Raw genomic sequence first — 23014 nt, forward strand, 5'->3', positions numbered from 1 at the left:
CATACACTTTTTGTTAAATATGGATTTTTAAGAATATAAAAAAAGAAAATGTGTTATTTTACTTGAATTAGACAGCACACTGAAGATTAGATTTTAATAGACTGTGGGGAAAAATTAAAGTTTTCACTAAATGATGCCTCAACTTCCAAATGTATTTATATTTTCAAGTAAATGACAACTCCATTAAGTCATGCTAAATGCAAAATTTGGAACAGAGAAAAAAAAGGTTAGATTCAAGGCCGACAAAGATTTCCTTATGATGCTAGAGTTACAAAACATCTATGTGCAAGTGAAGCCAAACTTCAGTTTAGAAAAAATACTGACATCCATGCCAAGGACATAATGTACAAATTAAGAAAAAGTACAAATTCAATTTTTACTTTTTATACATATAAGTTTCATAAAAGAAGATGCGAGTTCTAAAATGTGTTATGATTCCCCACTCAGCATATGACCGTCCTTGTCTGAAGGATGTCACTAACTGATAGAGAACAAACTTAAAAAACAACAAATGGTCTAGTAGCACTTTACAGACTAACAAAACATGTAGATGGTATCATGAGTTTTTCAGTTTCCATAAGCTTACGGAACTTGTTAAAATGTAGCAACAGCTCATATCATTATCATCACATACCTCTGGCTTATGTGCAATTTAAAGATTTTGTCCCTTGTCAAAAAATGAATGCAGTAAACATTTCAAAGGCATTTTCATCAACAAATGCACTGCATTATTACTAATTAATGCTGCAGACACTGCAAGAAAATTGCTCACATAAACTAGAAAGTTCTGTTGATCCACACTCATACATTATAAAAAGTCTGGATGTCATTCATCATTTTCTTTATTTTATGGTAAAATGTTCAGTATTAAACAAATTAAAATGCCTTATATTTTAAATAAATGAATATATGGCATAAAGTTATTCCCTCCAGAACTTATATTATATACATTAAAGAAAAATAAAAGACATGGTGAAATCCTTACTAGTAAAATGCTTAATATTTTATTGGAGTGCAACAGCGTTTTTTCCCCGAACTTGCAAATTAAGCTACATTTTTGCATTGATGATGTTATTTTCTTTGGCTGAATTTATTTAAAATGTTTTGGAAGTTTGTGTCAGAATCCAGCCATTAGTATTGCTGACTGCTGTATGGAATCAATTTGCTGCAACACAGAAATACCAGCTGTTACAGTATGTCCTGAGAGGGATTACCGAATATTCTTAAATTGAAGTTCAATCCATCTTTCCATAAAAATTAGAACCAAAAGCCAGGAACGTAACAGCAGTATCAAGTGCACCTGAGGCATTTACAATACCCAACAGGACTGTTACAACCAGCCTTTAAAAAGGGCTTATTTTTGAAATTTCATTATTCCAGTTGTACCTTGCTTCTATATATCACACTGTATCAGATTCTTCTGGCATCTACCATGTGGAAACAGTGAAATATGTGAAGTCCTGTGATATGTTGTTGAATTTCCACCAGGCCCTTAGTCACCTCTCAGGCTCCTGTAGTACTTCTGACATCTAGTGGTTACATAGAGAGGTGCATTCATTTATATAAGGCTATTAAGTATGACTACAAAACGCAACTCCAATCCTGTATTAACAAAAAATGTTTTTTCCTCTTTATAAAAAATACATTCAGAAGCTATTATAATGGATTTATAAGGAGAAATTCCCTACTTTGGCTAAAATAATTTTATTTCTCTTTTCATATCTTTCTGTAATTATATTAAGGGTTTCCATTACAATCCCTCTATTTCTAGGTATTTCCAGTTAAAAGGAATTACGATTTTGAAAGGTTTTGTCCTAACTTTCAATTAATCTTACACACTATAAAAGCATGTTCACCAGTTTAGAAACTTCATATAATTAGGTCCACATACCAACCTTACAAACATATGTGTAGTAACTTAACCTGGCACCAAATCCTCTGGTTAAAAATGTCAAGGAGTGTATCACAAGCCTCCAGGGAGCAACTTTCAAAGCTGAATAATCCTAAAATGATAGTTCTCTGAGGAACTAGAAGTACATACTGTAAATATAGATGTAAAAAAAGAACAGAGGACCCCAATGGATTGATAGATATTGTAAAAGCGACCAACAGACAAGCGGGGGGAAATGATCATACTCTCATTCACTCTTACATCCAGTGTAAAGGCACTGGGAAGACTGAGCCAGATGCAATACAACAAAAAAAGGAGGAATAAAAAACTGGAAACATTTACAAGGAAAGGAGACCTATATTTTGTATACTTTTCTTTAATGAAAAGAAAACTCCAGAACAAACACTGCACCTTATACTAAAATGCTCCATATCTTACCATAACTCACAAGTTGGCAGATTGGGTCTCAAATATGCCTTTCTATGGGTCGCTCAATCAGCCAGGAAATGGGGATGTGGCCTAAAAGGCTATCTTTTTCTCCTTATATTGTGGTCCCCATGAACTGTGGAGTTTTTAAGTTGTGAAAGTTAGTGCATTGTTGAATTATTCAATAATTTTCACAATTTACTGAGTACAAATGGACTTTCTTTGTATTTTTAACTAATGAACTGAAGGATTTGAAATCTGGCAATTGTTATAAGAGAGGTTTGCCAAAGAAAACTAAAAAGCAGGTTTTTGATAAACAGAATTCTTAATTGACTTGCTCTTCTAAAGAATGTTACTAGAATGAGGAACATGACCTTAAATTCCAAAAAGCACCCAATTTGATATTTCATGTGGGGTCAGGAAAATCTGAAAGCCACTAAGTCTTGTTCACTGTGGAACCTCAGCTAAATGAAGTGTGATAAATTACTAGAGACATGGATACAGGTCTCCAAACATATTCAGTACAGGAAATTGCCAAAGGAAATTTCCTGGAAATAGGAGCGTTGGCCTTCAGTGGATCTGGATTTAAAGTGGTAGTCTCATAGTTTGGAAGTTATAACTATGAGCTATATTGCTTTCTTTATCTTTTTTGGGAATGTTTCCACCTAATAAGTATTCGGTTTCCAGTGAAAATTACAGATCAATATTGATTTCACATAGATGTGGCCCCAGGAGCATGGGCACAGTAACTAGTGGAATGTTTCTGGAATTTCCGCACAGAGTAAGTAGGACACAGATGAGGTACAACCTCAAAGTCAGATCCTTAGCAAGGAGAAATGTGTGAAGGATACCATGGAATATAAAAGAACAATGGAACCTTGTTACGTAAATACTGTGTTACACAAAAAATGGGTCTCTGGAATGCCTACCCATTGTATAAATAGATACACCGAGGAATAGAATGTTCTCCCTAAACTCCAAAGCCAAATTAATGGAGAAGTGGTAAATTGAACCAAATGGCTTGATATTCTCCTACATTTGGCTCCACAGAGTAGAACACTAAAAACTTGTGTGTAATTTTTAGGATAACTGACCGTTATTTTTTGTTTTGTTTATGTTACGTATTTTTTTGGCTCATGCTGGGAGCTTTGGATGTAACCACATTAACTAACCTGCTTTGAGAATAGTAGCAGAGTCTTAGTCCAGCTGAAGAGCCCAAACTGATCTGTTTAACCAGAACATTCCATTGGTTGGCTTTAAAGTTGATGGGTTTGAGGGGATTTCTTTAGGGACTAATCAAGTTAAAATATTCACACATCTGAACTTTTTGTAACTTTTTAGTATAGCCTTGTAGCTGACATTTTTCTTCTTAGAAAACCCATGTGGTTTCATAATCAAAAAAGGAGTATTTTTATTCCTTCATAGTTACAGGGAATCTTTACTACCAAAGATGGTAAAGGGGAAGATCATAAAGGCTGCAAATATTCTGCAAGTAGAGACAGGGCATGGGAGAAGACAGATTTCAAGAAATGAGACATCAGAGATGGACCCTTAATTAGCATGATGTAAGATTTCTTTAAAAAAAAATGTTTAGCTATATTATCAACAACAGTTACATCAGTGAAACTGAGGAGGCATAAAAGATGTTAACACAGAGGTAAGAGAAACCTTGCCCTTACAGACCTTCCATTATTACTCAGCCCTCCTCTACCTCTTTGACTGCACCCAAACTATCCACTAATAACATGCATCCTCATCCTGTTTCATTCTCCAGTGGTTTCTATTGTCTTACATGAAATTCCTGTGCAAAGACCACTATTCTACAGCCTGTTCACAAAGTCACCATCCTCTTAAGTATTTTCTCAACACTCACTTTAACAGTAGTGTAAAAATAGTGATTTTTCCTCTAGTATAAAAAAGGCAAATGCTGCAAAGACGCAGTAATATCCGAATTGAGCAGCTGGGAATATTATTGCAACTTCTATCCTATACCTCTTCTAGCCCCTTTTATTTATAACCTACGTCTTTGGGGCAGGAACCCTAGCTTTAATACTTCACGTTCTTTACAGACACTGCTCAACTAACATTTTGGGAAACTCCAAATATTATGTAGGTGAAATCATAAGTCTCCAAATAATGAATTGCTTTATATATCATGCGAAGTAAAACCTAGACCACTGGTACTGATGTGCAAAGTCTTCAATTTCTAGACATTCTCCCAAGCCCTAGGGTCGCTAGGTGTCCAGTTTTCAAATGGAAAGTATAGTCAAAAAGAGACCTATGCAGTGTCCAGTTGGTATTGCGGATCGGACACGAGAAGTAACTGAAATCTTCCTTTGTTGCTGGGAAGGCAGGAAGAGCAGTTGCTGCTACTGAAGGAGGAGGGATCCTGACAGCACACAGCATTTTAGGAACAGCACCAGTAGCTAGGCTCTCCAAACTTGACAATCTGTTCTGTATTGACATCTTCCCAGGGCCTCAGCTCTCTCTAGTGATCAACCTCTCTCCTTTCCTATTTTGCCATGCCCAGATGGGTCAGACTGGAAGCTCCGCATCAGCTCCTCTCAGCCCAACACTGCAGGAAGCATGTGAGTCCAGGAGAGGGTAGAGCAACTGACTTTGAAGGGAGAGGGTGAGGGAAGAAGTGAGTGATTGGGGTGGGAGCTACATAGTTTACAGTTTTGAAAAACTGTAAAGTTCCAGGCCTACCCTGCCCTTTCCCTACAGCAAGCTTAGCACTTGTAGAAGATACTGAATACTAAACTTTTAGAATTCTTTTTCAAATATTTTGAGCACCTACTTGTCGCACTGACTTCCACTGGAGTCGTGGGTGCTCAAAAGGTTTGACAAAATTTCAGACCTTTAATTTAATCAAAAAAGAGGTGCATCACAGGCACTGGCATCAAATTTCTCTAACACGGCTCTGTAAGTGTGCTTTAACTCTAATCTGGAAAGTACACCAGTAGGGATGAGATAATGCTGTTTCTGTGACTAGTAACTCATTGGGCCCTCTGTTTGTACTTCCACAGGTATTATCATTTATATAGACACTTACTTATTAAGAATTGGATTGACACATACACTTCCTTTCATATAGGCTACAGAAACTTTGTTCAGCAGGGAAGTTTAACCACTTTAAACCTGTAGTCTAGAATGAAAGATTGGTTCCTGACCCTTCCCATACCTTTCTCATGGATTAGTGAAGTACCTATCATCTGAATTTACTATTTGGTGGTTTATATATTACTTGAGCTAACTTCATGGTAACTCACTGCTTGCTCCAACTATTTAGAAAAAAGAAAATAACTCAGTTCTGCATAAATTAGACTCTAAGGTCCTGATGTGGGCCCTTCAGTGCTGGGACTCAGAGCAGCAACAAGAGCCCAACAGCAGAACAGTCAGACCCAACATTGATGGCTTGCCTCTAGATGAGATCTGGCAGTGGGTGATCTTCAGGCCATTATTTGTATGAGGCCCACGGCAACCTCAAAGGTGTCCTCCACCTGAAGCTTCGGAGAGTCCAGAGCCACAGGACGTGACTCTCGTGGGGTTGTGGTACCCTGCAGCGCCAGTGCAGAGGATCCTTCCTGTGTGGTACCGAAGGCTGATGATGGCACAGTGGAAGCTGAAGCCAGTGGTACTCTCTTTGCTGGTTTGTGGCATCTGGCAGGTGAACAGGAGCTGTGCCAGATTTTGGAGCTAGAGAGCACCACTGCTGAGACTGCCACACCAAGTCTTCTCAGTAGAGGCAAGACCCAGTGCTGAACGCCGAAATGGTAACTCCACAAGGAACTGCTTGAGACAAAGGTCTTCCTTGTATGTGGTTTGAAAGACTTGCAATTCCTGCACTTGCCTGACTGGTGAGTCTCCTGCAGACTCCACAGACACAAGTTGTAGATGTCACCAGTGGGCATAGGGTTAACACAGGAACTGCAGGGCTTGAACCCCTAAGACTTGATCATGCCCTAAATTTCAGGGGAAACACAGGTGGAACGGGGAAGACCCCCCCCCCCCCCACACACACACACACAGCGAATAAACACTAAACTAACTAGGACTAACTACAAACTGCAAACAACTGCAAGTAACAGAGCAAACTAACCACAGAAATACTAGGGACACGTGGAAAGCTTGTGATGTGAGAGAGCCACAGTTGCAACAACCATTACTGGTGGTAGGAAGGAACTGAAGGGCAGTCAGGCTGGCAGAGTCAAATATAGAGTGCCACACTGGCGCTGCAGCCAATCTAATGGGTAGTTACTAAGATAAAACTTTTTAATAGCTATGCATGCAGCACATGCACACCCAACTGGGACGGATATGAACCTCTGATTCAGACTTTAGTAACTAATGAGGCTTGATCCTTGTCCCACTGAGGTCAGAGGCAAAACTCCAATAGAAATCAAAGCAGGATTGATCCTATGCTTAAGTAGTTTATTTAAATACTTAATATTTTATTGAAATTAAGTTTAGGATATCAAGTTAGTAGAATATTTTTTTTACATATTATACTGTTTCACTTCAAACTAACACATGCACATATTTTGCCTATCAGCCAGATAACTAGATTCATGCTGATAATCGAAATCCCAGTAGCTAAAGTTCAGAAATGTCCCATACAATGAGGTTTAACAGTTATTTCGAGAGAAGGGTTTTCTCTCAAAATAACACTGCTACATGGGGTGTTTTATTTCGCAATAATGCGATTTCAAAATGGTGGCTGGACGCGATATTTAAATCCCGCGCTTCATTAGCAATTTCGGTACACTACATTTGCATCCCTATCTCAAGATAGGGAGCAAGTGTAGATATACCCTTAGAGAGTAACAAATGTTAATATCATGAGCTTTAGTGGGTAAAATCCACTTCATCAGTTGAGTTGGAGTACAAATTACTGAAATCAGAGTATGTAACAGCAAAGGTTGTTACTTGTCAAATATCAGTGTTAATGATGCTAATTGAGTCAGACTGGATGTGTCTCATTCATCGCTTTGGATGTGTAAATAATGATTAAAGGCAGGGGAAATTGCCTTTTAATATCTTTATTCGAGCCCAAGTTGACTCTGTTGAACTTGTAAATGAATTCTAGTTCAGCAGTCTCCTTCTGTAATTTGGTTTTAAAATTGCTTTGTATTAGAATGGCTAATTTTTAAATTTATTACTGAATGTTCAATTAGGTTAACATGTTCCCCTAAAAATTTGTGTGTTACCATTTCTGATGTGTGATTTGCGTCCATTAATCCTTTGATGCAAAGACTATCTGGCTTGGCCAAAATGCATGGCAGAGGGGCATTACTGGCACTTGATGGAATATATTACAAGAGGATGTGCTTTTTTATGAAACCCTCAGGCTACATCTAGACTACAGGCTTCTTGCGCAAGAATCTTTTTTCAGAAGAGATCTTCCAAAAAATCTTCTTGTGCAACAGCGCACCCACACACTCATTGGATGCTCTCTTGCATAAAAGGCAACCTGGAACCAGTTCAGGCTGGGCTTTAGGTCTCCAGTTGCTTCCGAGTGCTGGTGACGAAGCCCTTGCAGAGACATGCACTTAAAGGGACCCCCCCCCCCCCCCCAGACAGCCATTTCTCTGCTGCTGCTGTGTGCTTGCTACCTCTTCCAGGGACAGCAAAGCTCTTGCAGTGCCTGCTGTGATTGCCCTGTTCTTTTTTGGACACCGCAGCTTTATTCTTTTGGGTCATGGAGCCGGAGCTGCCCCTGGGCATGTGATGGCCCCATACAGCCATGCTACAGTTTCTGCAGCACTTACTGCCAGCTGTCTTCGTGGTCCTGCAGGACCTGGGCCCCGAACTCATTCTGGGGTCCCTCTCCATGTCAGTGGCTGTTCCACTCTGGCTACCACACCCCATTGTGGAGAGAAGGTTCTGAAGGCTTGAAACCAGTTTGGACTGGCGGGACCAGCTGGTCATGGACTGGACTGGACAACCAGCAGCAGCTCAACAACTTCTGAATGTGGAAGGCCACATTTCTAGAACTCTGTGCCTGGATCACCCCTGCCCTCCAGAGATGCAACATCCACCTGCGACCCTCCATCCCCATGGAAAAGCGGGTCACAAGTGCACTCTGGTAGCTGGTCACCCCCGACGGCTATCAGTCGGTGGACAACCAGTTTGGAGTGGGGAAGTCCACTGTCGGGACTCTCCTCATGGAGATAAGGCACTGGAGTACTGCAGTCCCTGCACGGGGGCAGGGGGCAGGAGAGAGTGTTGGATAAGGGGGACCCTTGGAAGAGGGGACTGTGGGGGTGGAGTGGGGAGTCCTGTCCCCAGGGGCTTGTGCCATCCTGCCCTCACACAGACCTGCTGCTGGGGAGGGGAGGGGGGAGCGACCTCATAGGAGGTGGCTCCTTGGGTGTTTGGGGCAGGCAGGTGAGGGGAGCTGAGCGGCCACCTCCCAAGGGCTCAGGCACCCCCCTCTCATTCTCTGTTTTGTATGTTTGTCTCCTTCTGCAGGTGGCGAGGGCCATCAACTCCCTCCTACTGAGGAGGGAAATCCGTATGGGAGACCTGTACGCGACTGTGGCCGGATTTCCTGCCCTGGGGTTCCCAAACTGCGGAAGAGTGATCAATGGGTCTCACATCTCCATCCGCACACCACACCATCGAGCCGCCCAGTACATAAATCAAAAGGGCTTCTTTTCCTTTCTCCTGCAGGCTTTGATTGACCATCGGGGTCAATTTACCAACATTTTTGTCGGGTGGTCGGGCAGAGCACACTACGCCTGTGTATTCAAGAACTGTACCGTAAGGGTGCTGCTCTCTGTCCAACTGCCTGCCACAAGGCTTGTCTAGGGTGCCTGCAGCTTTAAGAGGGCCAGGAGACAGGAACTATAAAGTCCTGCTTAATTTGGACAAAGTGGCCACCGGGGCACCTGAGTTATTTCCTGGATGCCTCTTTTTCCACAAACAATACCCTCCTCCCCATCCACACACGCTTTTTAGCAAAAGAGCTCTTTTGCAAAAAGACTTCTTCCTTGTAGAATGAGGATTACCAATCGTGGAAAAAAGACCACTGTTCTTTCGATTTACTTGCAAAAAGAATGAGCTTGCAGTGTGGATGTAACTCAAGTTGTGTCAGAAAAGCAGCCGTTTTTCTGACAAAACTCTGTAGTCTAGACATACCCTCATGTTGTAGCTTATGGGGTTAGGTCTTATGATGGACAGAATGGGAAAATGGGGCTTGCTGCAAAGGTAGGCTCCTGGGTGTGTATATCTGTGATGTAGGATGTAGCTGCTAGTAAGTAATTGCTTAAGTTTGGAGGGCTGTCTGTAGATGAGGATTGGCCAGTCTCCCAAAGTCTGTGAGAGTGGGACCTTGTTGGGCCTGTCTTGAAGAAGCAGATTCCTGGATTCTCGTCTGGCTCTGTCAATCTGTTTCTTCATATCCCTTGGTCGGTATTTCAGTTGTAAGAATGCCCGATAAAGATCCTGTAGGTATTTATCCCTGGCTTTGGGATTGGAGTAGATCGAGTTGTATCCTAGGGCTTAGCTGTAGACAAATGATTGTGTGATGTGTACTGGATGGAAGCTAGAGGCATGTAGGTAAGAACAGTAGTCAGTAGGTTTCTGGTATAGGTTGGTGATTCTGCAACTATCATTTATTTATGTTGTACTGTCAAGGAAGTGAATCTCTTGTGTGGACTGGTCCAGGCTGAGGTTGTATTTACACATCAAAAGCTTTGACTAGGACACATCCAGCCTGACTCAATTAGTGTCATTAACACTGGTTCTACAATTGACAAGTAACTGCTTTTGCTGTTATGTTTACTCTAGATTTTCCACTCCAACTCATCTGATGAAGTGAGTTTTACCCACAAAAGCTCACGATACAATATATTTGTTAGTCTCTAAGGTGCCACAGGATTGCTCATTGTTTTAAAGTTATAAACTAACACAACTACCCCTCTGAGACTTGTTACTTATTTAGCTAAACCAGTCATATTTGAAAGCTTCAGGGGGTAGCCGAGTTAGTCTGTACAGGATAAACTTAAAAACAACAAAAGGTCTGGTAGCACTTTATAGAATAACAAAACATGTAGATGGTATCATGAGCTTTTGTGAGCACAGTCCACTTATTCAGATGACCCGAGTTATGAGTTTAGGATGTACAGAATAAATAGGGGAGAAGGGAAAGGGGGGAAGGATAAATAGGGGAGAAGGGAAAGGGGGGGAAGAATAAAGAGAAGGGGGCAGAAAACAAGGAGCAGACGTGAATTTTTGCTTTCATTGGAAAATGGAAGTGGAAACCTGAACAAAATCCTGTCTGTAATTTAAGTTTAGGAGGGAAAAGTATATTTTTATATTAAACCACATCTTCCCTACTCTAAAAAAATTCTAGATACAATTTTTATTTTTAAAAAAGTATGCTATAGCAATGGTTTCTGAAACTTAAAATTTGCATAGACAATCAAGCAAAAAAATCTAGCTTTCACTTAGCTTGACAAAACTGTTTTGAACTAATGAGAATACTTAGCAGTGCCTCGAGTATGCACAACAATGTACTTAAGTCTGCAGGTGCACAGAAAACAGAACTCCTATGCACAAACACAGAGTTGGTGACAGTAAGCATGCACTTGTTCATTTCAGAACATATAAGCTTTGAAAGCCAAATGCACTCTGTGGCATTAACTTCTGTTTGTTTTCTTTTTTTAAATGTGTTGAACAACAGGGGAGGGACACAGAGCTTGTATCTTTTGTATGTTAAGCACATTGCACATGAGAGGCTCCTTGCATTCCTCCATTCTCCCCAGGTTCTACTCTCCCATGCACCTTATTTCAGAGTTCTGGTCAGAAGCCCAGGCCATTTCCCTCTTTGACTATATAAATGAGTCCAGATTCCGGCTTTACCTTTAATAACTTCTTGCATGGGGCAACTTTATTAAATAATAACCCATCAACTAATAAATAAATACAGTAGAACCTCAGTTACAGAAATGTCAGGAATGGTAGCTGTTCGTAACTCAAACTCTGAACAAGCCCTTATGGATTTCAGCCACAGGGGATGAGGGGATTGGCAGTGCTGCTACAGTGGGAGGGGAGGGTCTAAGCTCTGTGCTGGGAGGGTTCTCTGACCCTCGGTGCACCAGGAATCCAGATGGGGAGTTCAGGGCTGTTGCCTTATGGGAGCAAGACCTGGGGGAAATACCAGGGCTCATGGCTTCAGCCCCATGGCTCTGCTCCTGGTATCAGCCTTGAAGGAGGCACCAGTCTCCCCACAGCTCCACTTGGAGTTTCAGACCAGGGATGGGGCCACATCAGGGCATGGGGCTTCAGCTATAGGAGAAAAGTGCTGGGGTTCAAATCAGAAGCAAAACTACAGGGAGACCTGGTGTTGTTCCCCTCCCCAGCTGAAACAAAGAATGGAGCCATGAAACAAAGAATGCGACCCAGTGACTTCTGCAGGGTTGAAGCTGGCAACAGATGTGGAGCTGAAGCCCTGAACCCCAGTTCTTCTATAAGACAGAAGCTCAGAGCCCCCCGGCAACTGAACGGTCAAAGGCCCTGAATCCCACCCCCAAGCTCTGACTTCCTCTCCAAAGATGCGGCCTGTGTTCCCTGTAAGCCATGCACTTGTGCAGCCACTCAGGAGAGTGTTTGTTATACTCACCGCTTAATGCATTATTTTATGTTCCAATGTGGATTATGAACACACAGAAGGATACGGAAAGAGTCCAAGTTCATGTTGCTGTTGGAAACTTAATTGTTTACAATTTCTCAATTTTGCCATTTTAACTGGGTGAACAATGTGGTATTGATACTGTTTTGGCATTTAGTACAAAAATGGTCCTTCAAAGTATTTTTTCCTTACTTTGTCTGAAACTGAATAAATCAAAGCTAAGCAGTTTAATAACGAACCTTTAATATGAAAAACCTGAAATATCAAAAATGTAAGACAGGAATAAATTAATGCCAATGAAAAAAGGAAAAATAGAAAAAAAGTAGGAAAAAGAGTCTGACCAAACAATTTTACTCTGAGATAATACGTTTGATCAATACAGATAACTGCATATGTGTAATATAGTATAGGTGCAGCCATATCCGTCCAAATGTATTAGAGAGACTAGGTAGTTAACGAAATATGTTTTATTGCACCAACTTCTGTTAAGAGACAAGCTTCCATGCCCCAAAAAGGATTTCAAAGTAGAGCTCTGCGGGGTTCAAAAAGGTACAGGCAGTCCCCGGGTTACGTACAAGATAGGGACTGTAGGTTTGTTCTTAAGTTGAATCTGTATGTAAGTCGGAACTGGCGTCTAGATTCAGCTGCTGCTGAAACTGATCAGTTTCAACAGCGGCTGAATCTGGACGCCAGTTCTGACTTACATACAGATTCAACTTAAGAACCCCAGGCATCCCCAAGTCAGCTGCTGCTGAAACTGATCAGCGGCTGATTACAGGAAGGCAGGGGCTTCCCGTAGTCAGCCACTGGTCAGTTTCAGCAGCGGCTGACTTGGGGACGCCTGGAGCAGAGCAGCTGGGGTGCTGCTGGGTTGGTCCAGTAGCGCCGCCGCTCCTCGGCGCTACTGGACCAACCCAGCAGCACCCAAGCTGCTCTGCCCCAGGCGTCCTGATTCAGCCGCTGCTGAATCTGACCAGCAGTGGCTGAATCAGGACGCCTGGGGCAGAACAGCTGGGGTGCTGCCCGGTTGGTCCAGTAGCGCCCAGAGCGGCGCTACAGGACCAACTGGCAGCGCCCCAGCTGCTGTACCACAGGTGTCCGGAGCAAAGCCGCGGAGCACGGGGGCAGTGGGACAGCCCAGACGCGCCGAGGCTGTCCTGCTGCCCTCGGGCTCCATGGCTTTGCTCTGCTTTGCCCCCCCCCCCAGTCCTCCTGGTCTGCAGACCAAGGAGATGGGGGGGGGGGGCAAAGCAGAGCCAAGCCGCGGAGGATGCGGCCAGCTGACAGCCCAGACGTCTGGGCTGTCAGCTGACCGCGCGCTCCGCGGCTTGGCTCTGCTTTGCCCCCCCCCCAGTCCCCCTGGTCTGCAGACCAGGGGGATGGGGGGGGGGCAAAGCAGAGCCAAGCAGAGCCAAGCCGCGGAGCGCGTGATCAGCTGACAGCCCAGATGCATCTGGGCTGTCAGCTGGCAGGGCGCTCCGCGGCTTGGCTCTGCTTTGCCCCCCCCGCCCCCGTCCCCCTGGTCTGCAGACCAGGGGGACGGGGGGGGCAAAGCAGAGCCAAGCCTGGGAGCGCGTGGGCAGCGGACAGCCCTGTCCGCTGCCCACGTGTTCCGCCGCTTTGCTTCCTCTCCCTGGTCTGCTGGAGACCAGGGAGAGGAACGGCCCCGTTCGTAACTGCGGATCCGACATAAGTCGGATCCGCGTAACTCGGGGACTGCCTGTAGTACCTCACCTACTTAGTGTTACCAATCCTCCAGAATTGGTCTAGAGTTTCCCAGAATTGGCATCCTAGCATCTCCTGGTGACTATTAAAAGCAATCCTGGAGATTTTAACAGGATCTTTTAAGAAAATTACCTTATATCATGTGGAGGGGGGGACATCTGGAATAGCTTCAATCAGAGTTGGCACTAGGTTCAAGTCCCATGGACTTACTGGGTCCTGACAAAAGGGAATAAATTGTGGAGGTCCTTTTGAAAGCACTTGACAGAAGGGTGTGTGAAGATTGAGTGCCCTTGTATCGGAGCATGAAGAGCAGAAATAGCGGCAAGGTGCACCCTTATAGAGCTTATCGAGAGGCCTGCGTTGTGTATTTCTAATAGGTACTATAAGCTATGTGATATTCCTGTGTGCATGGATTCATAGGTATGGGTTGCATACCAGGTCGTGAAACTCTTCCTTTTTTGGATATAAGCCTTTCTGGAGTTTTCAAGGATGAGCTGAATTGCTTCCAGGAAGGATCTTTCCAAGTTGCTTAACCAGTTAACATCCATGCCTGGAGATGTAGCATGTGGATGTCAGGATGGGAAATCTGGCCATTCCTCTGTGTGAGGAGAGACAAGACCAGTGGGAATCGGTGTGGTGGATGGTCGATCGTTTGTAACAGGTAATGGTACCATGTCTGTCTGGGCCAGTTAGGTGATGTTAGTATCACTTTGGCTCCGTCCTGTCTGATCTTGAGTATCACCTGCTGTATGAGGGGAAAATGGCAGGCATGTGTATGCAAGGTGAGCTGTCCATTGTATGCTGAAGGCATCCCCCAGCGAATGGGGGCCTATGCCTGCTCTGGAGCAATATAGAGGGCAGTGAGCATTCCTGTGAGTAGCTAATAGATCCACCACTGGGAACCCCTATTTCTTGAATAGATGGATAAGCACTGATCGATTTATCTCCCACTCATGATTCTGTGGGAACTGTCCGCTTAAACTGTCCGCTGGTGTGTTGTCTTTGCCTGAAAGGTAAGCTGTGACAAGACGTATGTTTTGCATGATGCACCATTCCCAGAGGCACATAGCTGGTAAGAGTGTGCTCCTCCCTGCCTGTTGATATAGTACATCATGGTGACACTGTCTGTCAGAATCTGGACTGTTTTGTTCCGGATTAGGAGAAGAAAATGCATGCATGTGTTTCTTACTGTCTTGAGTTCCAATAAGTTTATGTGGCATCTGGTTTCATCACAGGTCCATTGACCTTGGACCACCTTGTGATTCATGTGCGGTCCCCATCCTAGGAGTGAAGCATCTGTTTTCGTGACTGACTGTACACTGCATTGGAATGGCACTCCCACATACAAGTTGTCGTGTACTGTCCACCATGTTAAGGAGGATTTTATCTTGCTAAGTATGGAGAGGCATTTGTTTAATGAATGGGTTTGTGACCGATAGACTCTGCGTAGCCAGGCCTGTAGTGGTCTCATGCATAGTCAAACATGGGGTACTACGAACGTTACCGCAGCCATGTGTCCCAATAGTTGTAGGCATAGTCGTGCTGTTGTGATTGGGCTGGTCTGTGCTGTTATCAGGTCCTTCATGGTGAGCCATCTGTGGCGAGTTAAGTAAGCTCTGGCTTTTGTGACGCAGTCCAGAGGTGTCCCTATGAACTCTAGTGTTTGTGTTGGGGCCAAAATGCACTTTGCAGTGTTTATTTGTAAGCCAAGATTTTTCAAAAAGCGTTTTCAGTACTGCGATAGCATGCTGTGCGTCTCGTTGCGTGCGGCTCGCTATTAGACAATAGCCCAGGTATGGGAATATTGAAATCTTGTTTGTGTAAATGTGTAGTGACTACTGCCAGCACTTTTGAGAATACTCTTAGGGCTGCTGAGAGTCTGAATGATAACACTCTGCACTGGAAGTGCCTGTTCTTTATTGTAAACCATAGGAACCGCCTGTGTGCTGGGTGCATCGGTATATGGAAATAAGCATCCTAAAGGTTGAGGGTAGACAGCCATGCTCTCTTTTCCAAGGCAGGTATGACAGTCGTGAGGGCAACCATCTTGAAGCGTGGGTTTCTGACAAAACGGGTGAGCTAACATAGATCCAATATTGGTCTCCAACCGCTCGACTTTTTCGTGGTGAGAAAATAGTGAGAGTAGAATCCCCTGCCCCTGTATTTTTCTGGTACCTCCTCTATAGCACTGAGGTGGAGTAGGTGTTCCGCCTCGTGAAGAAGCAGTATCTTGTGAGAGGGGTCCCTGAAAAGGGATGGAGGGGGGATGATTATGAATGGGATGCAGTATCCTGTCTTCACAATTTCCAGCACCCACTTCTCAGTGGTAATGACCGACCATGCTGTGTAAAAGCTGGCTAGTCTGATGCCAAATACTGTGGATGAGGTGGACTGCTGCCTTGAAAATTTTGGGGTTGTCAAACCCTCGACCAGGGTTTCAAAACTGTTGCCTGGATGTTGGTGGTTGTTGAGCAGAGGATTGGTCAGAGGGCTGTCTCCATCTGTTTTGTCTTGGATGTCGTCTATTGTTATATTGTCGTTGGCATTGACTAAATGGTGTGTGTCTGTATCTTTGTTGAAATGACCTGTTTTGCTTTCTTCTTGTAATAGGTACCTGAATGCCTAGAGTTCTGAGGGTGGCCCTCGAGTTCTTCAAGGTATGCAGAGAGGTGTTTGTGGACTCTGCAAAGGGCTTCGTACCTTTGCATAGGAGGTCTTCTACAGTGGACTGGACCTCTCCGGGGAACCCCAAAAGTTGAAGCCAAGAGGCCTGTCTTATTACCATGGCTGAAGCGAGTGATCTGGCGGCTGTGTCCACTGAGTCAAGCGCGGCCTGTAAGGTTGTACGGGATATTAACATGCCCTCTTTAATGTTTGCTTTAAACTGTTCTCTCTCATTGTCCAGCATCGAGTCAATAAAAGCTGTTAATTTGTCAAAGATCTTGCAGAGGAGTATGCCTTTTTTTCCCCATTGCATCTAGTCTCTTCCAGTCCTTATAGTATGGAGTTATTCATGTAGTCTGTTGTTTCCCCCTCTAATTCGCGACTTCTACCATGAGGGAATCTGGTTCCGGGTGGGGAAAAAAAAATTCTGCCCTTTTGGGTGTGACACAGTATTTTCTATCTACACGTTTTGAAGTAGGGGTGACTGTGGCCAGCTTGAGCCATATATTTTTGGCAGGGTCCATGACTGCCTCGTTCATGGGGATGGCGAGCTTTGCATGAGATGTTTGTAGACTGTTTGTGAGCTTGTGTTGTGTCTGCAGCATATCAGAGAAAGACATCTCCAAGGTGTTAGTGACCCTCTTAAAGAGGTCTTGGAATGACCTAAAATCATCGCCCATGGTTGATGGTGGGACTATGATGGTACCCTCTGGGGAGGTGGATGAATTCTGTGTGGGTGGAGAAATCTCTCTTCTTCCCCCATTTAATCCACATCTTGTTCCTGCGAGTCGAAGCTATATCGTTCTATGGCATGGCTGCTTGGCACCTGTGACCCTAGCGTTTAGCTTGTCTGCTGTGGCTGAACAAACTGTTGTTGCCTATAGGCTGCCCAGGGATCCCACTATGGCCAGTTAGGTATAACCTGGGTTGGGAACCACTGAGGGAGCTGCCATTGCTGGCTTTGTTGCTGTGCTCTATGAGAGGGATGTCGCTTTGTGACAGTTTGAGAGACAGCTCCCCTTTGTCACTGAGTGACGAGGCAACTGAGCTGGCAGGTGTGATTGAGAGGTTGCACAGTGAGGCATTTGGGGTACCGCCGGTGTCGAGGAGGTAGTGGTGAGAGGCAGGAGGCTTGTGGAGTGCAGAGTGGCATTATCGGAAATGTCAGCTGTTTGTTATGTGGAAACAGTGCCGGATATGGCTATGGTGCCAGCGGTGCAGCTTTCAGTGATTTGCTCACATTCAGTGCCTTTTGTGAGCAGTGTTTGTTCAGCGTGGAGGATGGTACTGCAGCCATTTGGCTCGGTGCCGCTGCTGAGGCTTTGCGTTTTGCTTCTTACAGCTTCTGTGAGGAACGCTGTGACTTCTTTGGGTTCCAGCTTTTTTCCTTGCTGGTCCCAGTTGCCTGCTGCTTGTTAGACCCAGTTTGTGGGGTTGCCGGCGCAGCCTTTTTGTGGGAAGCACGCTTCCTCAATGGAGAGTCAGTCCCTGAGGAAGAATAGGACTGTTTCTTGTTTTTGTTGATTTGTTGTTTTCCCGGTCCTTGGGGCTCGACCCTGAAAGTGCCATTACCTCCGACTTCATCCCAGGTGATATTTGTCTGGGGGGAGGGGATTGCTCTAGATCAGATGCTGACCGAGCTTTTTTCCTCTATTTGCATCATTTTGAGTGTCAAAATAAATGAATTACGAAGGATTTCTGAAGTAAATTCTAGGTATGTGATAGGTAAAGGATGAGGTTTAAGGGAGACTGCTGATCAGTGACCGCAGCTGATGGTGGTAGAGAAGGAACTGCAGGAGGAGGCGGGGCAGCACATGCACAGCAGCCTCCTCAGAACACACACACACACACACACACACACACACACACACACACACACACACACAGGTTCCCACGTGTGTGGCCAGCCAGGGGTACTGCAGTCACAAATTTCCAACCTCGAGCTCAGCAGCACTGAAGCATGTATGGTGGAGCACTCACGGGGACACTCCTTGAGGAAGAACTAACTGCATCAGCAGGGCAGTATGTAACTTGCTTGCATCCGAGTATAAAAAGGATATCTCTGATCAAGTGTCTTGGTCCAGCCCAGAGGAGAATGGAAAGTACCACCAATTCACTGAGCTGCATCTATTGTCATAAGCACAGTCATTGTCTTAGTACAGTAAACTTCCAATAATCCGGCACCTTTAGGACCCAGGGGGTGACAGATTATCAGATATGCCGGACTATCAGAAGGGGGGGCTATAAGCAGTCTGGGGTGGGGGAGAATGCCACCCCAGACCCCTCATAGCCCCCCTTCCGATAGTCCGGCTCTGCCCCAGGTTTCCTTCGTTCAGCCGCTGCTGATCAGTTTCAGCAGCAGCTGAATCGGGGACGCCTGCGGCAGAGGAGCTGGGTGCTGCCAGGTTAGTCCCACAGCGCTGAGGGGCGGCGCTATGGGACCAACCCGGCAGCACCCCAGCTGCTCTGCCCCAGGCTGCTCTGCCCCAGGCTTCCCAAAATCAGCCGCTGGTCAGTTTCAGCAGCAGCTGAATCGGGGACGCCTGGGGCAGAGCAGCTGGGGTGCTGCCGGGTTGGTCCCACAGTGCAGAGGAGTGGCACCATGGGACCAGCCCGGCAGCACCCCAGCTGCTCTGCCCCCAGCTTCCCCGATTCAGCTGCTAGTCATTTTCAGCAGTGGCTGAATCGGGGAAGCCGGGCGCAGAGCAGCTCCAATTGTCCGTCTGCCCCGAGCTCTTCCGGGTTCCCTGATGGTCCGGCACCATCGGAGTGCTGGTGCATTGGATGCCGGACCAATGGAATTTTACTATATCCTTATAGAGTCTTCCAGGTGCTATTTTCATGCTTTGTCAATAATAAACCTGGCCTGTTGCCATTGTACCTTAACAGATCTTGTGGTCACTGGGCAGTTGGCTCAAGATCTCCTGTGCTGGCTGGCTACACAGAGATGGAGCAGCACACAGGAAGAACACATACACAAAGACGAACATTTAACACTTACCACTGTTAAAATGTATGCACAACAAAGACTGGCTGAGTGGTAAATAATGGGGACACAGGACAAAGTAATCCATTACGTGGTAAACTGGGTCCATTCAAACAAAATGTGTTTTAATACAGCCAAATGCACAATTGCATATCTAGGAACAATGAATTCATATAGAATGAGGGGACAGTAACCTGGAAAGTAGTGACTCTGAATGGGATCTAGGGGACATAGTGAACAAAAGACTCAATATGAAATTCCCATTTTGATGGTGTGGCAAAAAATGGCTAACACAATGCTTGGCTATATAAAATAAATAATTTTACCTCCACACACAGCTTTAGTGATACTTAATATATAGAATACTTGTGTATAACTCAGTCCACATTTTTTAAAGAATACTGAAAAACTGAGTAAGGTTCAGAAAAAGCCACAATATAATTCAAGAGTTAAAGAAAATGAATTATACTGAGACATAGCGAGCTCAATCGGTTTTGATTATCAAAAAAATGAGGTTAATTAATTACAATGTATAAATATCTTTACAGGGAACAATTTTTGTTGATTAATCTAATGGATAGGTACCTAAACTGTGGTTTGCAACCCAGGTCACACCATCAGCATAGGGGGTCATGGGTCAAATGGGACAGATCTGACCGACCAAGACAATCTGCTTCTGAATATGTCCAGACCTGCTTCACAAATGTGACACCCAAAGGCTAATAATCGGTAGAACAAAATGGCAGCTTCCTAGCAAGGCATTTGTGGAGCAGGTTCAGACATACTGGCTGTATAGAGGTGACTGTGCAGATGCCTGTTTGGCTATTTGCTGTGTAAGCATCCAAATAAGGGACCTGAAGGCAGAAGATCCTTCTTTGTGGGCAGCTACCTCATCCACAAAGCATGCTCTGTAGTGGAGCTGTTAGGAGTTTGTGTTAGCCTTTTCGGAGATAGAAATCTGCAGTGGCCTGTACACTCCTTAAGAAAGAGTCATATAAAAAGAGATAGACACTAAGTACCCTTCTGGCACTCAAGGATAAAGAACCACTGTAAGTCACCATTTCAGGCTGTCCTACTATCACCACTTAGGACCTACCTAAGTCCTGGTCTTAGTTGCTTAACAGTGAATTCCTCTGACTTGTGAGAAGAGGCACAATGGATTTATTTTTAACACAAGAGTATCAGCTTCAATTTCCAGAAATTAGTATAATTGTCTCACTGTGTGACAGGATGTACCAACCCTGCACTGAGCCTGTAGCAGTTAACCAGGCCTACCAGGCAGAGCATGCCCCTGCTCCACAGGCCTGCTGGGCATGCTCCAACTGGAGGACCAGTATAAAAGCCAGTGGAACAGCTCAGTCAAGGCTGACCACCATAGGGGAAGGAGCTGTAGCAGCTAGAGCTCCAGAGAAGGAGCAGCAGTCGGATACCGCAGCAGAGGACAGCCAGCTGAGACAAGACAGGGAGGCTCCCAGTCTGGAGGAGGAGCAACCAATGAACAATGCAGTGGAAGCCAGCCAGTGGAGACCAGCTGGGAAAGCACACAGCCTGGAGGATGCAGGTGGGGAAGATGCTGACTCTCTGGAACAGTAGCCCAGGGTGGGAGCTGGTGGGAGTGTGTTTTGGGCGGATTCCCCGTTGAGCTAATGGTGGGACATGCCCATCTCTGACAGGGATCTGAGTTGGGACCCAGTGGAGAGGGAGGGGCCGGGTTCCCCTACCTCACCCTATTAATCCCCAAGTGGGAGTGCTACATCTGGACTTCCAGTTTGGGCCAGTAGGCCTTACTGCCCTGCAATAGGGAGCATTTGCTACTGACCAGGCTGCTGGGCCCAATTGCCCCACTGAAGCAGCTGCTACTGACTAGGACGCTGGGCCCTAGTGCTCCACCAACAGGGGCTGCTACTGACTCGGGAAGTGTAACAATTATGGAGTGGCACATCACAGATGGAGCTTGAGAGGCTCAACACCCTGTCTCAGAGTGCTGGGCTTACCACCCGGTGACACACTGCATGATGCACAGAGAATAACTGGCATAAAAAGTTAGGTGAAATTTTGCAGCAGGTCTTATCTACTATGAAATACGTGAAAACTCAGCTTATTTTCATGCATCTGTTTACAAAAGTGAGAGAAGAAATGGATCCAATTGTAACATTGTTGTTTCATACACACTCATTGGTTCTTAAGAGGAAAAATACTGGGACAATTTTTGGAACTAAGAGACAAGTTGTATAGCTTTGCTATGGACTGCAAAAAGAGTATATTTACTGATAGCTTATGTGTACAAAGGAAAAATGTGCCTTCTTAACTATGTCACAGACATTTTTGGGAAACAATTTCAGTACAGATCTGCAAGAATACCCACATCCTTTCACGGAGGGATCAGCTCACAGGATTCCTCCAACCTTCAGTTCCTTCTTGCCAGAAACTAGAAGTTGGGAAGGAGGGCAAGTAATGGAATGCACATGGAGCAACACATCTCAAAGAACACCAGTTATGGGAAACGTAACAGTCTTTTCTTCTTCAAATTCTTGCTCATGTCCATTTCATATTAGGTGACTCCAAAGCAGAACCAAATGGAGGCAAATAGGAGTTCACGGACATAGCTTGCAACACAGCTCTCCTGAATCCAGTGTCATTTCTGACCTGCTGAGTGATGGCATAATGCACTGTGAATGAGTGAACAGATGACCACATCTCAGGTCCAGGAGATGTCCTGAATAGGGATTTGCGCCAGGAAAGCTGCCAAGGATGCCTGAGCCCTAGTCAAATGATGATCGGCATTGGCAATACCTCTGCCAGCTCCTAACAAGTCTATATACAAGAGGTGGAAATCCTCCAAGAGAAAACTAGAAGGCCCTTCATCCTAGCCACTGTAGCGATGAAGAGTGGAGTTTATTTACAGAAAAACTTGGTATGTTCCAGATAAAAAACCAAAGTTCTTCGGACATTCAGCATGTGAAGATGTCTGTCTTCACTGCAGTTTGGGACAGAATGTTGGGAGAAATATGCCCTAGTTCATATAAAAGGTAAATAGCACCTTTGGCAGAAAGCCAGATGGGGTTGCAACTGGACCTGGTCTTTATGGAAGATTGTCTACAGCAGTTCTGAGATCAAGGCTTTAATCTCAGAGACTTATCTCACCGATGTGATTGCCAATAAGAAAAGTGACCTTCCATGACAAGTGGAAAAGAGAGAAGAGCCCAGAGATTCAATGGCAAGCCCATGAGCCTGGAGAGAACCAAGTTAAGATAGCACTGTGGGACAGGGATCTACACCTGCGGAAAGTTTCTCAAGGCCACTCAAGACTCTATCATGCTATGAGAAAACACCACCTGGCCCTGGATTAGTGGGTGAAAGGTAGATATGTCACGTTTGGATACCCAGGGGGAAAACCTTATCCACGAACATGAGTCTGGTTGAGGACACCTTACTTCCTAGTAGGACCTGTTGGATCTACTCCAAACAGATCCATTTCTTCTGGGTTTAGCTATGCAGTATCCACACCAACAGGTAGAAACACACAAATTTGAGGTGTAAGAGCCAACTGGGGTCCTGAGATAGCAGATCCAAACAGTTGGGTAGGATCCATTGCCAAGTTCATGAGCATGCCAAATCAGTGTTGGCAAGGCCATGACAGGGTGATCATGATAACGTGCTCGTTTCTCTTGAGCTTTCCCAGGAT

At 44.9% G+C, this 23014-nt stretch overlaps 1 protein-coding gene across 7 annotated transcripts in view; it reads right to left on the minus strand.

The window, feature by feature from the left end:
- MPP7 (MAGUK p55 scaffold protein 7) overlaps nucleotides 1–23014 on the minus strand; it is a 304899-nt gene that overhangs the window by 235793 nt on the left and 46092 nt on the right. Inside the window, exon 2 of one of the 7 annotated variants that reach the window (XM_075922580.1) lies at nucleotides 1387–1529. The exons of the other annotated variants lie outside the window; for them this stretch is intronic. The gene's annotated coding sequence lies outside the window, so the exon portion shown is untranslated. The remainder of the gene's footprint in view (nucleotides 1–1386; nucleotides 1530–23014) is intronic. 7 annotated transcript variants of the gene reach the window in all.

The sequence above is a fragment of the Pelodiscus sinensis genome, chromosome 2, assembly GCF_049634645.1.
Source record: "Pelodiscus sinensis isolate JC-2024 chromosome 2, ASM4963464v1, whole genome shotgun sequence".
NCBI lineage: Eukaryota > Metazoa > Chordata > Testudines > Trionychidae > Pelodiscus > Pelodiscus sinensis.